The following is a 23,730-nucleotide window of genomic DNA, read 5'->3' as shown; positions in this document are numbered from 1 at the left end:
AAAAACGCATATATTTTTATACTCACCCCTGCCTACCACCCCTTTGTACCACAAGCAGCGTTCCGCCCCTGAAGATTTTACTTAGTGACGTCATAACCTACTTACTCCCAAATTTTGGTGCACTATCTCCATCATGAGCGCCACAAAAAAAAAATAAAAAAAACCGCGAGTTTTACCCCTTATAACTCCCCTCGTCCGCCCCTCTGGTTTCCGCCTCTGGGGATATTACTTAGTTATGTCATGGTCTACTTATTCCCAAATTTTGGTGCACTATCTCAATCACGAACGTCGCAAAAGACCCCTTACATTTTTTTATATTCACCCCTGCCCCACCCCTTTGTCGTTCACGCCGCGTTCCACTCCTGGATATTTTACTTAGTTACGTCATGACCTACTTATTTCCAAATTTTGGCGCGCTATCTCGATCATGAGCGTCACAAAAAAAAGAATAAAAACTGAACTTTGACCCCTTATAACTACCTTCCTTCCCAACTCTGGTTTCCGGCTCTGAGGATTTTAATTATTTATGTCATGGTCTACTTATGCCCAAATTTTGGTGCACTATCTCAATCACAAACGTCGCAAAAAACCCCTTATATTTTGTATATTCACCCTTACCCCCACCCCTTTGTCGGCCACGCAGCGTTGAGCCCCTAGAAATTTTACTTAGGTACGTCATGACCTACTTATTCCCAAATTTTGTTGAACTTTTTCGATCATGAGCGTCATAAAAAAAATAATAAAAACCGCGAATTTGACCCCTTATAACTACCCTCGGCCCCAACTCTGGTTTCCGGCCGTTAGTGAAAGTCATGTACACAACTAATTCAACATATCGCCGTATAGTTTTTCCATATTACTTATCACGCACAAAATCCGCTCCCAGCTCTTAGACTATTAGTGCTATTTGTGCTTTATATTTCTGCTGCTGCTTAGACATTTCATCAAACCGTCTTACTTACACTAAGGCTGAAGGTAAGAAATTATTGTATCCAGTAGTGTTTTTCTACGAGCTTGTTATCAGAAAAGCAAAATCTACTGTGCTGAAAAATATGCACATGTATGTAAGTGTCACATTGTTAAGGCTTAGTAGTAACCTTGAAACTACGAGATTGTTTAATGCATTAAGTATGGCAAAATGTTAAGCACCAACATGTATTTTTACATTTGCAGTGCAAATTGAACAAACGTGTAGGCTCCCTTAAACAGCTGAAATGAAATAAAATTTTATCAAAAATTTAATGAAAATATAAAGCAGAAATCTTAAGAGTAAATAGTAGCGATCAACAGGTAGCAACAAAATATAAATTATCATTTTTTGTTGTGAAGCAAAACAAATTTCGATTTTCGCATAAATTTGGCACGGTTTTTAATGGACTTTTTCTTGGAAGGTTTCACTTTATTTTTCGTTTGATTTATTTTTTCCATTTTGTTAAACTATTGATAATATTATTAGAATAAAAAATCCTCCTAAAACCTTATATACTCGCATTAGAATTTGAAATATTTTTACGTAAAATATACTTACCTACCTACATATAACTAAAACTCACAATAATTAACAACAATCTATTCTTTTAAAAGGCCAACAACTTATACAACAACAACAAATATATAATAAATTAACTATCAATAAATACTACTTTCCTATGAAACAACAAAAACGAATTCTTAAATTAACACATTACTGCACTGAACAGATATCCATAAAGATGACATAACAGATTAGGGAAAATCTGACGGAGGTTTGTCAAAATGACAGTGTATTTTCTCTATGTTGCCTAATTAGTTATTTAGTTAAAATATGTTCGATTTCTTATTAGAAATAAAAATTTTTAGTAGTTCCAAGGTTACACAAAATCTAGGCATGGGATAAAAAAGTTTATTTGAAGAAAGCTTATTTTTGTTTCTTCTTAATGGCGGTACAGGCTCCTTTTTCAATATTTTTTTTAGTTATAGAGTAATTTCCACGTACTAACATATTTCTGTAATTGGGCTCTCTACCGCCATTCTTTATTATATTATGAATATGTGTGCCAAATATCTCGACAAAATATTCAAAATTAGAGCCGCAATCTTGGAACGCGTTTGTTGCTACCTGTTGATCGCAACATATTGTTGAAATAAAAACCTTAAGAACAAGATTGATACTATTACCTAGCGAAAATATAATCAATATAAAATAAGAATCCTTCTAATAATATATCATTTATATATTAGGAGATAAATAGTTTACAAGAGATAAATATTATATTATTTATAAATATAAACCCGAAGATAAAATCCATTGTTTACACTCAGTGTATTCAATTTTTTTTTCTAATTTCCGCTTATTTTTTCGTATCTCTATCCAATTTTATCTGACTTCCTTAATTTTTTTATGACTCCCTCAATTTTTCTGTGTCCCTTAAATTTTTCTGACTTCCTGATATTATTGGCTTACTAGTCGTCGTATTTTCTTTCCTGTTTTATTATTATCCTGGTTTTTTTTTCCTCTTGACTTAACATTTATTTTAAGCGGAGAGCAATGTTTATTTCTCAAATAAACATTTTTTTCTGTTTCTCGACAACAGTAAAATGTATTTTGAATTAAATAAATTATATATGTTATAGTCAAAGCCCGAATTTCAGGCACTCCTAGTTTTGACTAGACAATCTTCAGGTCTAACTGACGGTCTTAGTCAAAGCCAGAAATAAATTACAGTTTCGGCCTTTGACTAGTCACACCTACGAGAGACTAAGTTGGTCAGGCAAGGGTCGAAATTTAATTTTATGAAATCGGGATTTGACTAGTCAAACCCCGATCACCTACTAAAATGTCGTAATTTGTTATAGTCCTTGGGCATACATATAAAATTATTATTTATGACCACACCGTCGAAACTTTTTGTACGTGTTATTTGGGTGGAGTCGGACCAATTTTGAGCCTTGCGTATTATGGTTGTGGGGCGTTTGTCTGTCAAGCTGTCACGAAGTTGTCACTTCGTTTCCTGACACTAAAGTTGCAATTAATTTAAAATTTTTATGAGGCTTCTACAAAACATATCTATTTTTTATAGACCCGTGTACAATACATATAACCTCAAAATTCCTTTTTTATTTTTTTAAAACGTATTTTTGACTTCCAATCCATATTTTTTTAAAACGTCCAATGAATATTGTACATCTCTCTCTCGCGGACGGCCGCTTCAATACATGCATAGCGCATAGCGCTCATGTTTAATTATTAAAAATGATAGTAATAAAACAATGACAAAAATTTCTTTAGGTTATTGCAGGGGGGGCTTTAAACTGTGAGTTGGTCACTTTATGACTTTCATAATAATAATTTTTAATCGAGTTATTAAGCCTTGAAAATGGCCATTTTCGCGTTTTTCAAATTTAAAATTGCATGTAACTCGACAACAGTCAATTTTATAGAAAAATCACAAGAAATTTTTGCTCAGCTTGATCCAGAGAATCTAAAACAAATTTGTCCGAAGTGAAAAATTGATTTTTTGAATTCGTTTAAAAAAATGTTTAAAAAATTTCCTACCGCGGTACTGCCTGGCACCTTGTGGATTTGTTATAAAGACCTGTTTTTGAGTAAGTTTGTGCAAAAAAATTAATCGAAATAATTTACCTAACGGGACAAGCATACAGCGGGGACTATTTGCATTATGAGTCAAACGTATGTAGATGGTTTGTAAAATACACAAAACACAAAAAAAATTAGCAGCCATCGCCAAAAAAAGTTATACGTACCTATTAAAAAACAAAAAAAATGAGGTTATAATATGTACACTCGACCTTCGGGTCCATAAAAATTGATGTTCTCTAAAAGCCTCAGCTGTGCGTGTGAATTTTTTATAATTTATAATTTAATAATTACTAACTATTCTAAATGCGAAATAAGCCACAATTTAACTAAAAAATAATTTTTATTAACGCCTCGATGTCCGCCACGACACCGTTGTCAAAATACAAAATATTAATAAATTAAACAAAAATGTTGCTTGGTAAAAAAAATCTTCTAATAATTTAATTTAATCTGACTTATTTATATAGATCGTCCCGAACCATTTTTTCAGTGCGTCACAGATTATCGAATTCTCTCTATCGCATTACAGATGGAAAATAAAATAATTTTTTAGTTAAATTGTGGCTTATTTCCCATTTAGAATAGTTAATTACAAAAATGCCACAAAGAAATAGCTTCAGAACAACATTTATAATTTAATTGCAAACCAACTTAAAAAAAAATAAAATCGAAAAATTGACATTTTTGGCTGTGGGTGAGGGGGAATAGGGGAAGTGGGCTAAAATTGCGTTGAGTCCTAATTTTTTAAAATCATATAGAACGTAAAAAAATAAAAAAAATATTGAGGCTGTATCGACCTCAAAAAAAAATAATTAGACCCTCAAAAATCCTTACAAAACTTTAAACAAACATGGTTTTTGGGGGGTTTAAAAGTGTTTCGCCCAATTTTTGAATATCCTAATATACTCAGTTATTTCCAATTATACATAATCTATTAACAAAACCTTGAGTTGATCTATGTTGCAGTCTATAAAATGGAGAAAATCCCAAAAAAACCCCTAAAAAACAGTTTTCCGGATTTTTCAAGATGGCGCACCAGACGGAAAAATCTGAAAAAAATCAGGGAGATAGCTTTTGATAAAATACACAAAATTCAAAAAAAATTGGACCTGCAGCCCCCTCCAAAAAAAAGTTATAGGTTTTAAAATAGTTAAAAAAAAATTGAGGTTATGTACACTCGACCTAAGGGTCCATAAAAAATGGACATGTTTTGTAAAAGCCTCAGCTACAAGTGTGAATTTTTTGAAATTTTTAAATCAATTGCAACTCAACTAAAAAAAATTAAATCTAAAAATCTACGTTTTTGGCTGTGGGGGGAGGGTGGACAATTCGACGTAGATCTCAGGATCGAATTGCTTTGTGATGCCCCTTTTTCCGCTTCTTCTCGATCGACGATGGTAAATAAATGTTTGAGTGTGGAGTAAAAATATGGTTTTATTGACAGCTATGTAATTACACTATAGATGATGTTCAGGTAACTTTCTATGATAGACTGCCTTTAATGACAGCTACTGATAATAATTACACTCGGCGTAACTTCTAACAACGACTTACGCACTTGTTAACGAGGTAACTATTTCAATTAGACTGCAACCCAAAATATTCCCTTTGGTTAATTTATAATCTCGTCAAAATATACAATTCATCAATAAGTTGCATGACAACCGAACTACGGACTTTGCATGTTGAAAGATTGCAACTATAGTTTAACGGAAGCTATTGCAAAACTTATAAAGTTCAATTGGAAAATATATTATTTGGCAATTTACTAAGTTTGCAGGTTTAATGGACTCTAATTATTAAAATATTACTCGATGTTTCCCAATGTTTCAATTATACATGGTGAAACTATAAAAGTTTAGGAAGTTAAGAAAAAATGTGAGATTACAAATTAAGGGACTAATTTGAGATTGAACATATTGGCCACTTAAAAGAAAGAGACGACCAATAGAAAATGTTTAAACACATTATAATATAAAATAATATTCATATAACAATAATCCTAACACTTATTCACTCGGTTTTTGAATTATTATCTCACCCGAGCAGTGCTACCTATAACTTGAATATTTAGAATTTACTATTCAGCTAATCTGTTTAATTCAAATCTAATCTATTTAAGTGAAACTGTTCTAGATGAAACGGTTTTAAAGTGTTAGTTAAATTTGGTTGTGATGCTGTGTTTTTTCAAACTCTCATCGAGGAACTCATCTCCCCGAATAGTTACATTATGATCGAATATGTTGATCGGCTTTTATGAAATCTGCTGCAAGCAGATTCCTTGGGACCAACAACGAGAAAGCAACGCCATCTTTTACCGACAATGGAAGAGCTGTGGCAAATTTTAAAAATTTTCTGACTATATGCATACGTGCTGACTTTTTCCTCCTTTTCAGGTCTGCATTTGACCGTTTGAAAATGTTAAAAATACTAAATATATTATACTTATAACGAATAATTTTTTCCCACCTAATACATACTCTATAATTTGTATTTTGTGCGTTTGGCTCTCTGACTATTTGTTTTAACTTGTATATCAGGCTTTTACTTATTTTTCCGTTTATATTATTTCGAAATGTAGGACTCTGGTAAAAGATTCTATTACATTTAAAGTCTTAGAAAATATTCCTTCCTCAGCAAGTTCAACATTCATCGGTTTCATTTTTATAATTTTATTTTTAGATTCTGCTAACTTTTCAACTAATTTTATTTGAAACCTTCCTGGTTCATGTAAGTTAACAGCATATTCTATTTTACCTCGAATATTATCACATTTATTAAAAAATGCATTTGAAATTATTGTATTTATTTGTTGTTCTGCCAATTTAACCTTGTTAGTTTTATGTTTCTCTGTAAATCCAGTATCGTTTACTGTTATGGTAATTTCTCTTTGAAAATTTTCAGTGTGCAAGACATTTTGCTGTGCACTACAAATTGTATTTAACTTTTCAAAATTCAAATTTTCCGTCATACCATCACTTGGCATGTGGACATTTACTTCTATCTCTTTCAAATCAATTTCTTCGGTACTGTTTATATAAATTTTTCCATCTTCTATATTATTATTAACTTGTTCTAACTGCATTACATGATTCTTGGCATCTTTATTTTCAACAGCTCTCGAACATTCTGTATTTTCTATACTTTTATTAAGCTGTTCTATTTCCTTTGAGTCAATTTTAATACTTTCTGTCTCTTGTACAACTATTCTAGTTTTATTTTGGTCTGTACCCTCGATATCAGAAATTTTTTGAACATCTTTATGGGATTGAGTCATTAAATCATCAACCCTTTCATTTATTGTCTTGGAATTTTCTTCCTCAAGTATAAACGATTTAGAATCCTTTCCCTCGGTTGTCTTTCTTCCCGAATCGAAATTAGTTTCTTTTGCAGTTTGGGTTGGCTCTAATTCCTTGAAATCAAGCTCGACTACAGAAGCTTCTATTTTGCTATTAGCTGATTTTATTTCATTGGTATTTGTTTCAACCAATTTCAACTCTTTTTTAATATCTATAGTTTGCTCTATGGCTTTATTTTTAGGTACTTCCGAATATCTAGTCATCTGTCTCCTACAGAACATACTGAGTACTTGCATCTGCGGGATATGCTCTTGCTGTGCTACCCCTGACATTATCCAACCCAATTTTGTATTTTGGGCGAGCAAACCATTCTTTGTTCGATCTACTCCGTCAAGTAAAATCAAACTATATGCTTTGGCTCCTAATAGTATATCTATCGGGCCTGTTTCATTAAAATTTGGATCAGCCAGGACTAAGTTCCTAGGGTTCCTTTCTTTTATTTGTATCTCCTTTTCCGGTAGATTCTTTGTTATTTTTTGTAGCACAAGAGCTTCGGTCTTCATTTCAAATTCATTTTTGAAATGCGCCTCTAAGTTTACTGTCACGCTCCATTTCGACGTCCTTTGGTCTTCATTGCCAATTCCAGATATCTGAGCGTGGACAGCCTTTCTTTTTATTCCGAGACTTGTAGCGGCCTGCTCCGTAATGAATGATGACTGCGAGCCTTGGTCAATCAATGCTCTCATCAATTGTGAGCTTCCTTTTGAGTCTCTTACTCGTACTAATGCCGTTGCAAGTAGCACTTCTTCATTCTGATGACTTAAACAGCTCACAGTATTCTCTTGTCTCCTTGACGATCCGTCGTAACTGTTGTCATCTCTGGTCCCACTAGAAGTGGGTCTATTTTTTGGCCTTCTGTTTTCAGAATTCCTTCTGTTATCATACTGACCTTCTGACCCACTAGAATTGGGTCTATTCTGTGGCCTTCTGTTTTCAGAATTCCTTCTGTTATCATACTGACCATCTGACCCACTAGTATTGGGTCTATTTTGTGGCCTTCTGTTTTCAGAATTCCTTCTGTTATCATACTGACCATCTGACATGTGTAGTAATGAGCTATGCTGTCCATTACATTCTGCACATCTATAAGTGGAATAACATGGTACTTCTTTTTTATGTAGTAGGCATCTACCGCACCATTGCTTTTCCTTTACTATTTTGTTTCTTTCACGTACTTGTAGACTTAGAAACTTTGGACATTTGAACAGTTTATGTTCTTCATGACATACCACACAGGTTATCTTCTTCTTTGCCTGTTGTTTGTGATCTGTCCTTTTCCTTTCTTTTTCCAACATCTCCAATGTCTGGAATCTTCTTTGTAGGAATTCCTGTGTTGACTTATATGTCGGAATGTCCCTACTGTTTTGGATTGACGTTTCATATAATCTCCTGGTTTCTGTGTCCCACTTTAACATGCTTATCCTTGCTATAAGAGGACTCCAGGACTCTGTCATTATACCTAGTCCACTAATCGCTTCTAAGCATTCGTGGATAGTATCATGTAATTTTTTAAGCGCCTTTGCTGACGCTTCTTTTATCTCCGCAGCCTGAAGTATCTTGTCTATTAATATAAATAGATTCATCCTCGGATTATCGTACCGATCTTGCAACATTTTCCACGCAGCACTGTAGTTTGCTTCTGTTGTGTTTAAATGTTGTATTATTCTACTTGCTTCTCCTCGGAGGCTTGTCTTCAGATACTGCATTTTTTCCACATTTGATAGTTGATTATTCTCATGTATCAATTGTTTAAAAATATCAAAGAATGTTCCCCAAGCCTCGTATCTTCCTTCAAAAGAGGGCAACTTTGCCTGAGGGAGAAATATATATTTTTTAGATTCTTTGAGACTATGGGGTTTTATAGCTATAAGCGATTTAAAATGCGATTTTCGTTAACAAATTGCTTTCTGGCTGCATCCTGTATCTCCGGCTTTTACAATATATAAGCACAAGAGACGACTAATATAGAAGAAAGCAAATAAAGGACACTTTTTTCACGTATTTACCTTATTTTCGTCTAGGAAAAGGACCGAAAGACAGTTTCAGGTACTCAAATCTGAGTAAAGATGAAAAAGATAAAGGCAGTTTTTATTTTTATTTGATTCATAGTTGGACCACCATCTCCATATAGCTATTTCAGCATCTATGCATCCTCAGTGAAGCTATGCACTCACAACTCTGAAACGAATATCAACAATCCTACCTATTTAAGGGAAAACATCGCGATGCAATGTTTCCACCTTTTGATACCCAAAACAGCGACATCTCTCGTAATACGACGAAAACGAAAAGCCCTAGATACAAAGCTTACTACTTTTATACAATTAGAATAATTGAAATAAAAATATTAAACAATACTTTAAATCCAAGACTGTTCAAGAAACTGCTTTCTGGCTGCATCCTGTATCTCCGGCTTTTACAATATACTTTTATATATTTATATAGTGCGGCAGATTCGTGCAAATATTATTAAGAATTGCACATTTCATGATACAAGCATATAATTTGGTACACATATACTGCACATATAGAGGTTCAAATTTAGATATGAGGCCATCTCAGATTTTGCCTTTTACAAAAATGGCGGTCATTCAAAATGGGCGACTATACATATGTGACTAATAGCACGACATCTTTTGAATGGAAAGTCCCATTTTAACCAAATTTGGTATATAGGTTCTTTTTCTGATTTACAAGATCGTTGTCGTGAACTGGAAGAATCGGTTTACTAGAAGTTGTGTTTTCCTGGTTTTTTATGTAAAACTATTTTATATTATGTAAATAATTTATTTCCAATTTTTTCACCCTGTATATAGTATTTTTTCAAAATTGTAATACCACCATTGAAAAGAGCGTAAGAATATGTTTTAGGAAATATTTTGAACTTTTTAGTTATGTGAATTACCATTTAATAAATGCATAACGTATCTGCACATGTACCTATGTGTGGCAGATGCGTGCAAATATTATAAGAATTATTGTGAATTTAATAGTAGAAGCATATAATTTGGACCACATATACTACACATACGAAAGTTTAAATTTAGATATGAGACCATCTCAGATTTTGCCTTTTACAAAAATGGCGAGCATTCAAAATGGTGGCTATACATTTGTGACTAATAGCACGATAACTTTTGAACGAAAAGTCCGATTTCAGCCAAATTTGGCATCCAGGTTCTTTTTTTTTTATGGATAAGATTGAAGTCCTGAACCGGAAGAATCGGTTTACCAGAAGTTGTGTTTTTACTATTTCTTATGTAAAAATATGTTGGTTTTTTTTTCAATTTTTTCACCCTGTATATATTAATTTTTCAAAAAGGTAATACCGCCATTGAAAAGAGTGTAAAAATATTTTTTAGGAAAGATTTTGAAATTTTTAATTATGTTAATTACCATTTAATAAATGCATAACGTATCTTCACATGTACCTATTACCTATGTGCGGCAGATTCATTTTGAATGCCCGCCATTTTTGTAAAAAAAAACAAAATCTGAGATGGCCTCATATCTAAATTTGAATCTTTGTGTGTGTAGTGTGTGTGGTCCAAATTATATGATTTTATCATTAAATCCACAATAATTCTTATATTATTTGCACGAATCGGCCGCACATGGGTGAATAGGTACATGTGAAAATACGTTATGCATTTATTAATTGGTAATTAACATAACTAAAGAGTTCAAAATATTTCCTAAAAAATATTTTTACGCCCTTTTTAACGTCGGTATTAACTTTTTGGAAAAATTAATATATACAGGGTGAAAGAATTGGTAAAAAAACAACATGCTTTTACATAAAAATCGGTAAAAACATTTTCTGGTAAATCGATTCTTCCGGTTCAAGACCTTGGTCTTACACATCAAAAGAAGAACATATATACCAAATTTTGGTAAAGTCGGAAATTTCGTTCAAAAGTTATCGTGCTATTAGTCACATATGTATAGTCGCCATTTTGAATGCCCACCATTTTTGTAAAAGGTAGAATCTGAAATAGCCTTAAATCTGAATTTGAACCTTGATGTGCTTAGTACATGTGGTCCAAATTATATGCTTCTACCATTAAATGCACAATATTTCTTATAATATTTGCACGAATCTGCCACACATAGGTACATGTGAAGATACATTATGCATTTATTAAATGGTAATTAACATAACTAAAAAGATCAAAATATTTTCTACAAAATATTTTTACGCTCTTTTTAATTGCGGTATTACCTTTTTGAAAAATTAATATGTACAGAGGGAAAAAATTGAAAAAAAAACATATTTTTACATAAACAACCAGTAAAAACACAACTTCTGGTAAACCGATTTTTCTGGTTCACCACATCCATCTTATAAATCAAAAAGAGAACGTATATACCAAATTTGGTTGAAATCGGGCTTTTCGTTCAAAAGTTATGATACTATTAAACACATATGTATAGCCGCCATTTTGAATGCCCGCCATTTTTGTAAAAGGCAAAATCTGAAATGGCCTCATATCTAAATTTAAACCTTTATATGTTAGTATATGTGGTCCAAATTATATGCTTGTATCATTAAATGTGCAATTGTTTCACATATCGGCTGCACTAATATTATAATACTTTTGTCTCTATTTTAGAAAGGCTAGGGAATTAAGTAGGCAGACCCCTAAAAGCAGAGGAGTCAAGAAAAGCATGGTTTTATAACTGTGTAATTTTTGTGTTGATATTAAACATGTTTAGTAGTTATAGTAATTCTATTTTTTTAACTAAATTAAAACTTACCCCAATGCAAATATTCCTAGACATTATTGTTATGCCTCCAATCTCAATTCCCACCACTGTGTGACATCTTATTAATAAAATCGATAACATTTTTTTAAATTCCTTTGATTTGTTGTACCATTTGATATCATAAATTGCATCAGCTAAATCGTAGCTCTTAAAAAATAATTATTAAATTATTTCGATAATAATAATAAGTACATAATATTATCATTATTAATATGTTGGACATTGAACATTTTGAAAATTGAAATTAACTCGCAAATAACTCAAAAAATATTAACTCTGTAGACTTATTTTTAAATATTTTTCGCCCCCCAGAAACTTGAGGGCTTTCACCTCTTTTCATAAAATATTAATATTTTGTATTTTGATAACGACGTCCGAGGTAGAAATCGAAACGTCTATTAAACCATTTTTCAAGTTATATGGTGGCTTATTTCCCAATTAGAATAGTAAATGAAGAGGAGTGTAATTCACTTCTTTTTAAGGTAAATTAAGTTAATTTTTTTCTTTTTTAAGTTTATTCTTCTTAAGTTATATTTTTTAAGTTAAATTGTGGCTTACAAAATATTAATATTTTGTATCTTGATAACGACGTCCGAGGTTTAAGTCGAAACGTCAATAAAATCATTTTTCAAGAATCGTGGCTTTTCAAAATTAACGCACCACCTTAACGCACCTTAAAAATGGGACATTTTTGATGTCTCGTCTTTCCTAAACCTGTTGTTCGATTTGAGTGATTTTTTTTAATATGTTATAACTTTATTATTTAAGAATATTGGTGTAATAATATTTTTGCTAAACAGGTAAGTGTCATTGTATACTGGGTGGAGAAATGATAGTGAGTTTTTTCCTCAAAGTCCGGAACACCCTGTGGAATATTCCAGCGCATATAAAATATTGAAATTAAAACTTAACTATAGCCTTAGGCTTTCTTAACATTTTGCTGTTTGATTTATTTTCTTATGTTGGATAATAAAAAATTTACGTACTTTAACAACTACCAACATTCTTCATCAATACAGGGTGTATCTAAATAAGTGCGACAAACTTTAAGGGGTAGTTCTGCATGAAAAAATAATGACCATTTGCTTTATAAACATATGTCTGCAAATGCTTCTTTTCCGAGATAAGTGATGTTGAATTTTTTCTTACAAAACCGACGATTTATTTATTGCTCTAAAACCGGTTGAGATATGAAAATGAAATTTGGTAGCTTTTAAGAGGTGGTTATTGCGCATTTTTTGACATACAACTTAGAATTTTACATTGACTATTGGAGTACATACGGGTCATATTACCCGGTCATATTAAACGTATGCACGCTAATGGTGAATATAAAATTCTTACTTGTATGTCAAAAAATGCGCAATAACTGCCTATTAAATCTACAATCAATCAATAAATAAGAGAAAGCAAGAGAAATGAAAGAGAACCTCTCCGTGAACCCTTCTAAAACTAAACTGGTAGCCTTTACAAATAAGAGGAAGCTTACTGGACTGAGTGAGCTGAAATTATTTGGAGAGGTACTGGAAAGAACCAATGGGGTTAAGTATCTAGGGGTAACACTGGATTCGAAACTCAATTGGAATACTCATATTACCAATATAACCAATAGGGCTAAGCGACTCTTCTGAAACTGCAGACGAGTTGTAGGTAAAACCTGGGGATTGAAACCAAAGGTGATATGTTGGTTGTACACATCAGTGATACGACCGACAGTTACTTATGGGTCAGTACTCTGGTGGAGAAAGACGGCTTTGCAATCTTGTGTGACCACTCTCACCACCCTATAAATACAAGCGCTTCTAAATATAACAGGAGCCTTGAATAGTACAGGAACGGCTTCATTAGAGGCTATCACAGGTCTCCCTCCACTGGAATTGTATATTTCGGCGGTAGCCTTTATGACCATCCTGAGGCTCAAAGCAAACAATACTTGGAGGCCAAATTATGTATTGAATAGCCACACAAACATTACTGGGACTATACTTGAGGAATCCATCTTTATGATGAACTTAGATATGATGACACCAGAACTAATCTTCACTGAGAAGATTAACACAATTATACCATCTAGAGAACAAAAAGTCCCAAACATTAATGGAGACTTAATATGGTTCACTGATGGATCTAAAACTGCCCATGGTACTGGATCAGGAGTCTTTGGGCACACATGTAACTATAATAAATCTTACAGCCTAGGTCAACATACAACGGTGTTCCAGGCTGAAGTTTTTGCTTTGGTGGCCTGCATTGATGAAATCATTGATGAGGACCCTAAAGCTAAGGGAATCAACATTTGCACAGATAGCCAATCGGCTATTCTGGCTGTAAAGAACCCTCTCACCAAATCAAAACTGGTGAGAAACTGCAAAGATCTCCTCAATAACCTGGCAAAAGACAATAAAGTGTCTTTAATATGGGTGCCGGGTCATGAAGGGGTGCATGGGAGCGAACGAGCAGATATGTTAGCGAAACAAGGCTCGAGAAAAACTTTTGAAGGCCCAGAACCTTTCTGTGGCATCACTAAAGATGCTATAAAAAACGAGGTTCAGAAATGGCTGATAAAGAATCATCAAAATATATGGAGAACCACTCAAGGGCAAATCCAGACTAAAAAAATAATACAATACAATACAATACAAAAAGTTTATGTTGCCAAAAAAACAGAATATTACAATATACAACAGAGAATATACAAAACGTTTTTAGACAAAAAAGGATCTTCTCACGATTATAAAACCGATTACAAAAAGTCCACCACAAAGGTAGACCTTTGCGAAAAGACCCCAATGAGAAGTAATATTTAATATAAGACAAAAGAAAAAATTAATAAACTAAACCAAAACTGAACTGTGTTGAAGGAGAAGGGCATTAACAAATCAAATACGATAATATTTATAATATAACTTCTAGACCCAACGAAAAAGTGCCAAGGACGAGAAGCCGGACAGTGTGCAGATTCTCGACAGCTGGATAGATGGTAGAAAAATAGTTGTTAATAATTTAATTTAGTTAAGTTGTTCTTGTAATAACATGTTTCTTATATACTTTCTAAATTTAACCAGAGACAAGTTTTTTGTTCTTTTTGACAGCCCGTTCCACATTTTGACAGCTAGATAAGAAAATGATTTTTGGAAAGCCGCAGTTCTGTGACGCGGAAGAAGAAATGTTCCAGTGTTCCGTGTAGTATGTATTCTAGACAAATCTGAAAATTTTTCATTTAAATATGGAGGTTTCCCAGTCTTAACAATTTTGTATATAAAATTATACATATGTTGCCTCCTTCGATAAACCATTTTGAGGATGTTATGTTGATTAAGGTAAGGTGTTATATGGCGATTATACGGAATTCTATATGAAAATCTTACACAACTATTTTGGATTTTTTGGATTGACTTTTTAAGTAACCAAGATATAGAGTCGCCGTAAACAACGTCACCATAATCAAACAGGGACAAGACAAGAGTATTGCAAAGATAATATTTTTGTTTAGATGTTAAGTATTTTTTTATTTTATATAAATTTTTTAATCTGAGATATCCTGCAGTTAACTTTTTCTTTACATGTTTTTGGAAAGAAAGTTCATTATCAAAGATAATACCCAAATTTTTTGCATGTTTTACAATGGGGATTGGATTGTTATTAATGTTAATTTGTAATGTATTTTCGATAAGCTCTCTGGCATTTTTATTTTTATTTATAATTATTATTTGCGATTTGGATGCATTTAATTGTAAATTGTGATTTTCTGCATATGAAGATATACATTTAAGGTCCGCATTTAATTTATTTTGAGTGTCTATTATAGTGTGTCTATTTATAGGTATTTTTAACTGGGAGTCATCAGCAAACTGCTTAAATTTGCAGAATTTAATGCAGTTTTTCATGTCAGCAACATAAATGGAAAATAACAGAGGTGAAATTACCGAACCTTGTGGGACGCCATTTTTAACTAATTTAAATTCTGACTTATCAACACTTGAGTCTTTTTTAACAAGAACACAACTAAATCTATTCGTCAGTAGGTTTTGCATGAGATTGACTGCACTGTTGGAAAAGCCAAAGTAATGAAGTTTGGCCAACAGCATCTCGTGACCAATAGTATCAAATGCTTTACTAAAATCCAAAAGGGTCATGCAAGTACTATTTTGTTTTTCTTCATTTTCTCTGATGTCATTCAAAATGCTGACAAGTGTTGTAGTGGTACTAAAATTTTTCCGGAAACCCGACTGGCAATCAGGTATTATTTTGTTAATTTCAACAAATGACTCAATTTGATTATATAAGTGCTTTTCAAAAATTTTAGATAAGACAGGAAGTATACTTATTGGTCTCAGATCTTTCAGCTCCTTTGGTTCAGGTATTTTAGGTAATGGTTTAATTATAGCTTTTTTCCAGCCAGATGGATAGAATGAATTCAAAATACACGAATTAATTATATTCAATAATGCATCTGCACAAAAAGGGTAGCATAATTTTATATCTTTTATTGTTAACCCATCATCACCAGCTGCATTAGACGATATTTTGGAGACGATTTTATTTAAATTTTCCCTGTCCAATAGTGTAAAATTAAACTCGTCAGTGTTGTCTGTAAGCCTGTTGCTTTTATAAAATTCTATCAAATCTGTAGAAACTGTGTTGTTTTTGTTATCGATTTCTGAAAAAAAGTTGTGTATATTTGTCGCATTGTTAAGATTATCTGGTATATAGAATTGATTTTCGTTATAAGTAAAATTGAGTTTTTTTGCTGTTTTCCAAAATTCCCTCCCTTTACTCTGTCCAAATGTATTAAAAAATGTGATTTTTTCCCGTATTATAGCATGTTTGGTAAAATTCCTCAATTGTCTGTAGTACTGTAGAGACCCTTCCGTTTTTGTTCTCATATATTTTTTATGTGCTTTATCTCTAAGCTTAATCAACTGCTTTATGTTGGTAGTTATCCATGGCAAATAAGGTTTTTCGGAAATTTTCCTGGTTTTCACTGCAGCATGCTTATTTAAAATTTTATTTATGTGAGACGTGAAAATCTCCACTTTATCTTCAATACTATCAGTCACGAAAAGCTGCTGCCAATCGAGCATTCTTCCTTCTTCCATTAATAAATCATAAATGATGTTACTGTAGTCTCTGTACGTTACAGTTTTTTTGTGGCAGGTTATTTTAGGTAGATTCAGTATTGTATAGACCAGGTTATGATCCGTCACACATTGAGATATTACCAATGATCCTGATTTTATGCATTGTATGTTTTGACTAGTAATAATTATATCGATTAAACTAGATGTGTTATTTGTAAAATTAAACCTCGTGGGCTCTTTAATATGTTGATCAAATTGTAAAGTTTGTAACAAGTTTTTTAGTCTGTTTGGATATGTTGTACTTAAAAAGTTGATATTTAAATCGCCGACAATAATAATGTTCTTATGTGCAACGGTTACATAACCCAGTAAATCCTCAAACTGGTCTAGAAAAACAGATTCGCTTACAGAAGGTGGCCTGTAAATATTAATAAGTATATAGTTTATATTTTTTACAGTGAATTCTATGGCAATGTGTTCAAAAAAGGGAAAGTTTAAATCAATCAAAGAAAATTTTATATTATTTTTAATATAAAGTGCAACGCCACCCCCTCTTGCTAATCTGTCCTTTCTTACAAACCTATATCCCGGAAGTCTGTAGGTGAAACTTGGCATGTCGGAGTTTAGCCAAGTCTCAGTCAACCCCAACATGTCAATATCCAATTCCATCATATAGTTTGTAAACTCGTCAAAACCAGTATTTAAAGATCGTACATTTAAATGGCCTACTGAAAAATTACTCAAATTGCTTATTAAAAACTCGTCGTTATTATTTTCCAACTGTCGAGTGCCCAAATAATTAGCCATATCCCATAATAGCTCCTCTCCCAGCACCAATGTAGGTCAAATTACCTCTTCCCAGATTACACAGTTCAGTTTTGCCCAAAAGATTATTTAAAAAAGTTTTAATAACTAAAAAAAGTGCCCTAACTAAATATTTCATATTTTTCAATTTTATCTCACAACCCGCCTATTTAACTTTATCTAAGTAGTTACTAATGTCCCGGAAAAAAAGAAAGAAAAAAAATATATACAAAAAAGAAAATCTACTAATAGATAATAACATTTTTTAAAGAGTTTCTGTTTGTTTTGTTATTGTTTACAATTTTACAAAGTAAGTATGCTTATACATATACATAAATTTTTCGACTTTTTGAATAAGATGGAACGATAAGCCTACCCATTATTATATTATTATAATGTAAGTTTGCTACTAGGCTATTAATATTAGTTAACGAAAAGTTTTGATATTTTTTGATATCGATTCGGAAGAAAAAAAATAATAAAAAATGAAGACATGAATAATAAACAGTATAGAAAAGAGCCAGTTTTTAAATGTTAGAAAGGTACCTAGTCTTATAATGTAATAAGTTTATTATTAAATATTGTATTATTATAGACAAATATCACTTATCTACACAAACAATCAACATAAAACACAGCATACAAGGTTACCTTCAGCAAAGAAGAGATGTAAATAACTTTAATCCATACCATAATTCGGTGTTTTATTAATTCATAGCATAGTGGTTAGTTTCCATGATAAATTTTTTCCAATTCGGGCTCACTGTGAATGCGAAAAACTTTGTTAATTTTATTTTTCACGAAAACATTGCCGTTAAGCACCCACGCACTATTTTTTGAGAAAAGCTGTATGGCCTTCCTAAACAAACTAAGACGTAATTTTGTTAAATCTTCTTTGATTTGCACTCCCGAATTTTTGAGATTTTTTCGGTTTCTCAAAATCGACTCTCTCACTTGGCACGTCGTAAACCTGACTAAAATTCCGCTTGGCAAATTGTTATCATTTTGGTTTTTATTAGGTATACGATGGCATTTTAATAGTTCACTCTTTTCCACGTTTATTTTCAATTTATTTTTAAACAGGCTTAAAACTTTTGCTTCAAGGTTTTCTTCATTTTCACTATTTAGACCGAAGATTCTGATGTTTTGATTTCTAGATGTTTGTTCATGGTCGTCAGACATTTTCAGGAGTCGTTTGTTTTCTTCAACCAATGTGTTTACTTGGGATTGAAGGGCATCAATTGCCGCCGACTGCTGATTAAGCCTTTCCTCCAGCTTGCTCGCTACAATTCCTGCTACTTTTTCAGCGATTTCTTGCAAGTATTTATCATTAAAAATACTTATTATGGCACCTTTTATTTCGCGCATGTCTGTCGTTGATATTACCATAATGGCGACTGAACCACTTTAGATTTTGTAATATTCACCAAATTTTGCAAACAAATAATAGCGAATCTCACTGAAAATGTATTGTAAACACAAAACAATAGTTTATACTACACTTTATACTAACTTTTGTAATTAAAAACTGTATGCAATTAACTATATCGGGAAAAATTTGAAGAGCGGTTGCAAAACTACAACGTACTACTCGTGCGCCATCTACCTCCTCCTAAAAAAATAATCAATAATATTGATAAAAAACTCTCGAACAGTTTGATGAACCTCAATAAACGAGAGATCAAAACGGTCACTGAAATGGTGACTGGACATTTCCGTTTAAGAAATCACCTATACAAACTAGGTAAGGTGAATGAACCATGGTGCAGAAAGTGCGAAATGGAAGAAGAAACTGCCATACACATACTCTGCCATTGCAGTGTGCTAGGTGATGTAAGGCAGAACTTCACTGGTCAAATGAGGTTTGAACCAGAAGAGATCCTAAAACTACCAATAAGAAAACTGTTGGCCTTCGTTGAGGCCACAGGACTTATTAAAGTTTAAGGAGAAGAACAGGGTTTGGTACAAAGGTCTTATGACCAAGTGCCAGAGACTAACGAGAGTCTCGCCTGAGTTAAGAAGAAGAAGAAGAAGAGACGGGATGTTGAATTTTTTCTTACAAAACCGACGATTTATTTATTGCTCTAAAACCGGTTGATATGTGAAAATGAAATTTGGTAGTTTTTAAGAGGTGGTTATTGCGCATTTTTTGACATACAACTTAGAATTTTACATTGACTATTGGAGTACATACGGGTCATATTAAACGTATGCACGCCAATGGTGAATATAAAATTCTTACTTGTATGTCAAAAAATGCGCAATAACTGCCTATTAAATCTACAATCAATCAATAAATAAATAATCAGTCTGTAAGAAAAAATTCCACATCCCGTATCTCGGAAACGAAGCATTTGCAGACACATGTTTATAAAGCAAACAATCATTATTTTTTCATGCGGAATTACCCCTTAAAGTTTGTCGCACTTATTTAGAAACACCCTGTATTGATGAAAAACTTTGCTAGTTGTTAAAGGACCTAACTTTTTTATTATCCAACATAAGCGAATGAATCAAAAAGCAAAATGTTAAGAAAGCTCAAGACTATAGTCGAGTTTTAATTTCAATATTTTATATAAGCTGGAATATTCCACAGGGTGTTTTGAACTTTGAGGAAAAATCACACTATTATTTTTACACCCGGTATACAATAAAACTTACATGTTTAGCAACATTATTATTACATCGATATTCTTGAATAACATATTAAAAAATCACTCAAATCGGACGACAGGTTTAGGAAATAAGAGACATAAAAAATGTCCCCTTTTGAATGTGGTGCGTTAATTTTGATGCTTAGCGTAAATACCACAAAGAAATAGCTTCAGAATTTCTTCTTCATGTGCTGTGCTCGATTATCTAGCATTGGTTATCAAATTGGCTACAGTAATTTTTTGACAGCAGCTCGGAAAAGCGATGAAGGGGATCTTTTCAATCCTGACGTTTTTCTTCGAACTGACCCTCTTCTTCCGTCTACCTTGCCTTGTATTATTAAACGGAGTGCATTATATATCTGTGGGTGTCGCATAACATGGTCAAAATATTCAATTTTCCGATTTTTAACTGTTCTTCTGTAACTTTTCCCATCGGATGCAAAATAACTTCGTTACGAACTCTATCCACCTCTAACTTACTAGTAGGATTCTCCGATACACTTAGATTTCAAAGGCTACCAATTCCTTGAGAACTGTATCTGTTAAAGTCCAACCTTCGACACCGTAAAAAGAGTAGAGAGCACATAACATCTCACTAAGTTAATTTTCAGATTCAAAGTAATACTGAATGTAATAAGAATGCAACTCTGGCTTTGTCTACATATACGTATTCTAATATATTTCTTTTCTTATGTCCTAGTTCTCGTTGAGATTACAACCAAGGTAGATGATATAGTCTGTTCGCTAAACTCAGACGCAACTGGCTACATATTTTAGTCGATAATTTTTTTGTTTTTTGTCAATTTTGCAAAAATTGGCGAAAGTACTAACTATTTAGTGATTATTAACTATTTAGTAATTATTTTTTGCCAATTTTACTAAAATTGGCAAAATTACCGACTAAAATATCTAGAAAGTTGCGTCTGAGTTTAGCGAACAGACTATATTGTTAGTTCTCTTTAGTTGTTCACCATAAGCTGTTACCATTTCCGGTTATATTGGCGTCTTACTGACAACCACCACATTGGTCTTTACAAAGATAACACGGTATCGCCGTATTTCAAGCTTATTTATTGACCTAGAAACAAATATATCATCCCTCATATTGAACATTACAAGAAGTCAATTGGCGTCAGTACGATCACACTAATAGCCCAAAAGCCCGTGGCCGCTAGGTATTCTATATTTAATAAAAGCTGAAAATTTAAATAACATAAGAAATCATGTCACCCTTTGTCGGACAGTTTCAATAGTGTTTTCATTTTGCCGCACGCACTGAAAATCTACTGTAGGTATGAGCGCGACACAATAGGTTTGTTCTAGCAAACAGTAAAACTAGTCAGAAACCGTCAGCAAACAGTTGATCAGTGAGAGAACATAATACAGTCACCAGTGCTATCCCCTCTAAGTACTCGCGCTGGTCCGCTATTCGTTTATGGTTTCAAACCATTTGAAACTGATGCTAGAACAAACCCCCCCAGGTCTTCTTTGGTCTTCCTCTCCTACTCCTTCCAGGAATCTGCACTTCAGCTATTCTTCGTATTGGGTGATTAACGTCTCGACGTTGAACATGACCAAACCATCTTAACCTATGCTCTCTCATTTTGGCATCAATTGGTGCCACACCTAGACTTCCCCTAATATACTCATTTCTAATTTTATCCTTCTTTGTCACTCCACTCATCCATCTAAGCATTCTCATTTCCGCCACATGCATTCGTTGTTCCTCTTTCTTTTTCACTGCCCAACATTCAGTTCCGTGCATCATAGACGGTCTTATGGCTGTTTTATAGAATTTTCCCTTCAGCTTCATTGGAATTTTTCTGTCACACAACACACCACTCGCTTCTTTCCACTTCATCCATCCAGCCCTAATTCTACTGCCTGCATCTCCATCTATTTCTCCATTACTCTGTAATACTGATTCTAGTTACTTAAAACTATTGCTTTTCACAATCATTTCACCATCCAAAGGTACCATTTTATTTGTAGCAACTCCATCTTTAAATGAACATTCCAAATACTCTGTTTTTGTCCTACTAAATTTTAAACCTTTTTCCTCCAGAGCTTGTCTCTACTGTTCCAGTTTTTGTTCTAAGTCTCTTTCACTATTTCCTATTAACACTACATCATCAGCATACATTAGGCACCATGGAATACTACCCTGTAGTTTCGCTGTTATCTGGTCCAAAATTAATGAAAATAAATAAGGACTAAGCACCGGGCCTTGGTGCAATCCTACTTTCACCTGAAATTTATCAGTCTCTCCCACACCTGTCCTAACACTAGTCGTTACTCCCTCATACATATCTCTCACAATCTTTACATATTCGCCAGGTACTCCTGTCTTATTGAGTGCCCACCACAGAATCTCTCGAGGAACTTTATCATATGCTTTCTCAAAATCAATGAATACCATATGGGCGTTGGTCTCTTTATTCCTGTATTTTTCCATCAGTTGCCTTACAATGAAAATTGAGTCTGTTGTTGATCTGCCCTGCATAAAACCAAATTGATTATCGGATATTTCGGTTTCTTCACGTATCCGTCTATCAATTACTCTCTCCCATATTTTCATGGTGTGGCTAAGTAGTTTTATAGCCCTGTAGTTTGTGCATTGTTGTATGTCTCCCTTGTTTTTGTAGACAGGTACTAATATACTGCTTCTCCATTCGTCTGGCATTTGTCCAACCTCCATAATTCTATTAAATAGACCTGCTAGCCAAGTTATTCCTGTCTCTCCCAATGCTCTCCATACTTCCTCAGGAATATCATCTGGTCCTACTGCTTTTCCTTTCTTTATTTTTTGAAGCGCTTGAGCCACTTCCTCGTTTGTTATTCTGGTAACCATTGCTGTTACTGTCTCCGTTAACTCCACAGTCTGTCTGTCAAATTCTTCATTTAATAAACTGTCAAAATACTTTCTCCATCTCTCTTGGATATCCTTTTCGTGAATTAGTATTTTATTATTTTTATCTCGGATACATCTTATCTGATTAAAATCTCATGCTTTCTTTGCTCTCTGTTTGGCTATTTTATATATCTTTGCTTCGCCTTCCCTGGTATCAAGTTGATCGTATAGGTTTGAATACGCTTCTGCTTTAGCTTTTGCTACTGCTACTTTCGCTTCCATTTTCGCCACCATATAGTTTTGCAGATCTGTGTCGGATCTGGTTTCTTGCCACTTTTTATATAATTTTCCCTTCTCTTTTATTTTTCTTTGTACTTCATTTGACCACCACCAAGTCTCTTTATCCTCAAACTTCTTTCCTGACGTTTTCCCAAGTATTTCAATAGCCGTCTCTCTAATAATATTGGCCATTTTTCTCTAAATTATGTTAGGGCTTCCTTTCATGTTTCAACATATTTTTTCTACTATTCTTTCCCTGATTAGACCTTCCTTATCATCTTTTAGCATCCACCACTTGATTTTTTGTGGTCCTTTCCGATATTTTTGTTTAGTCTCGCTTTTTACTTCGATGTCC

The sequence above is a fragment of the Diabrotica virgifera genome, chromosome 6, assembly GCF_917563875.1.
Source record: "Diabrotica virgifera virgifera chromosome 6, PGI_DIABVI_V3a".
NCBI classification, from domain to species: Eukaryota; Metazoa; Arthropoda; class Insecta; order Coleoptera; family Chrysomelidae; genus Diabrotica; species Diabrotica virgifera.
The sequence above is the reverse complement of the archived record's forward strand: the minus strand, read 5'-3'. Positions refer to the sequence as shown.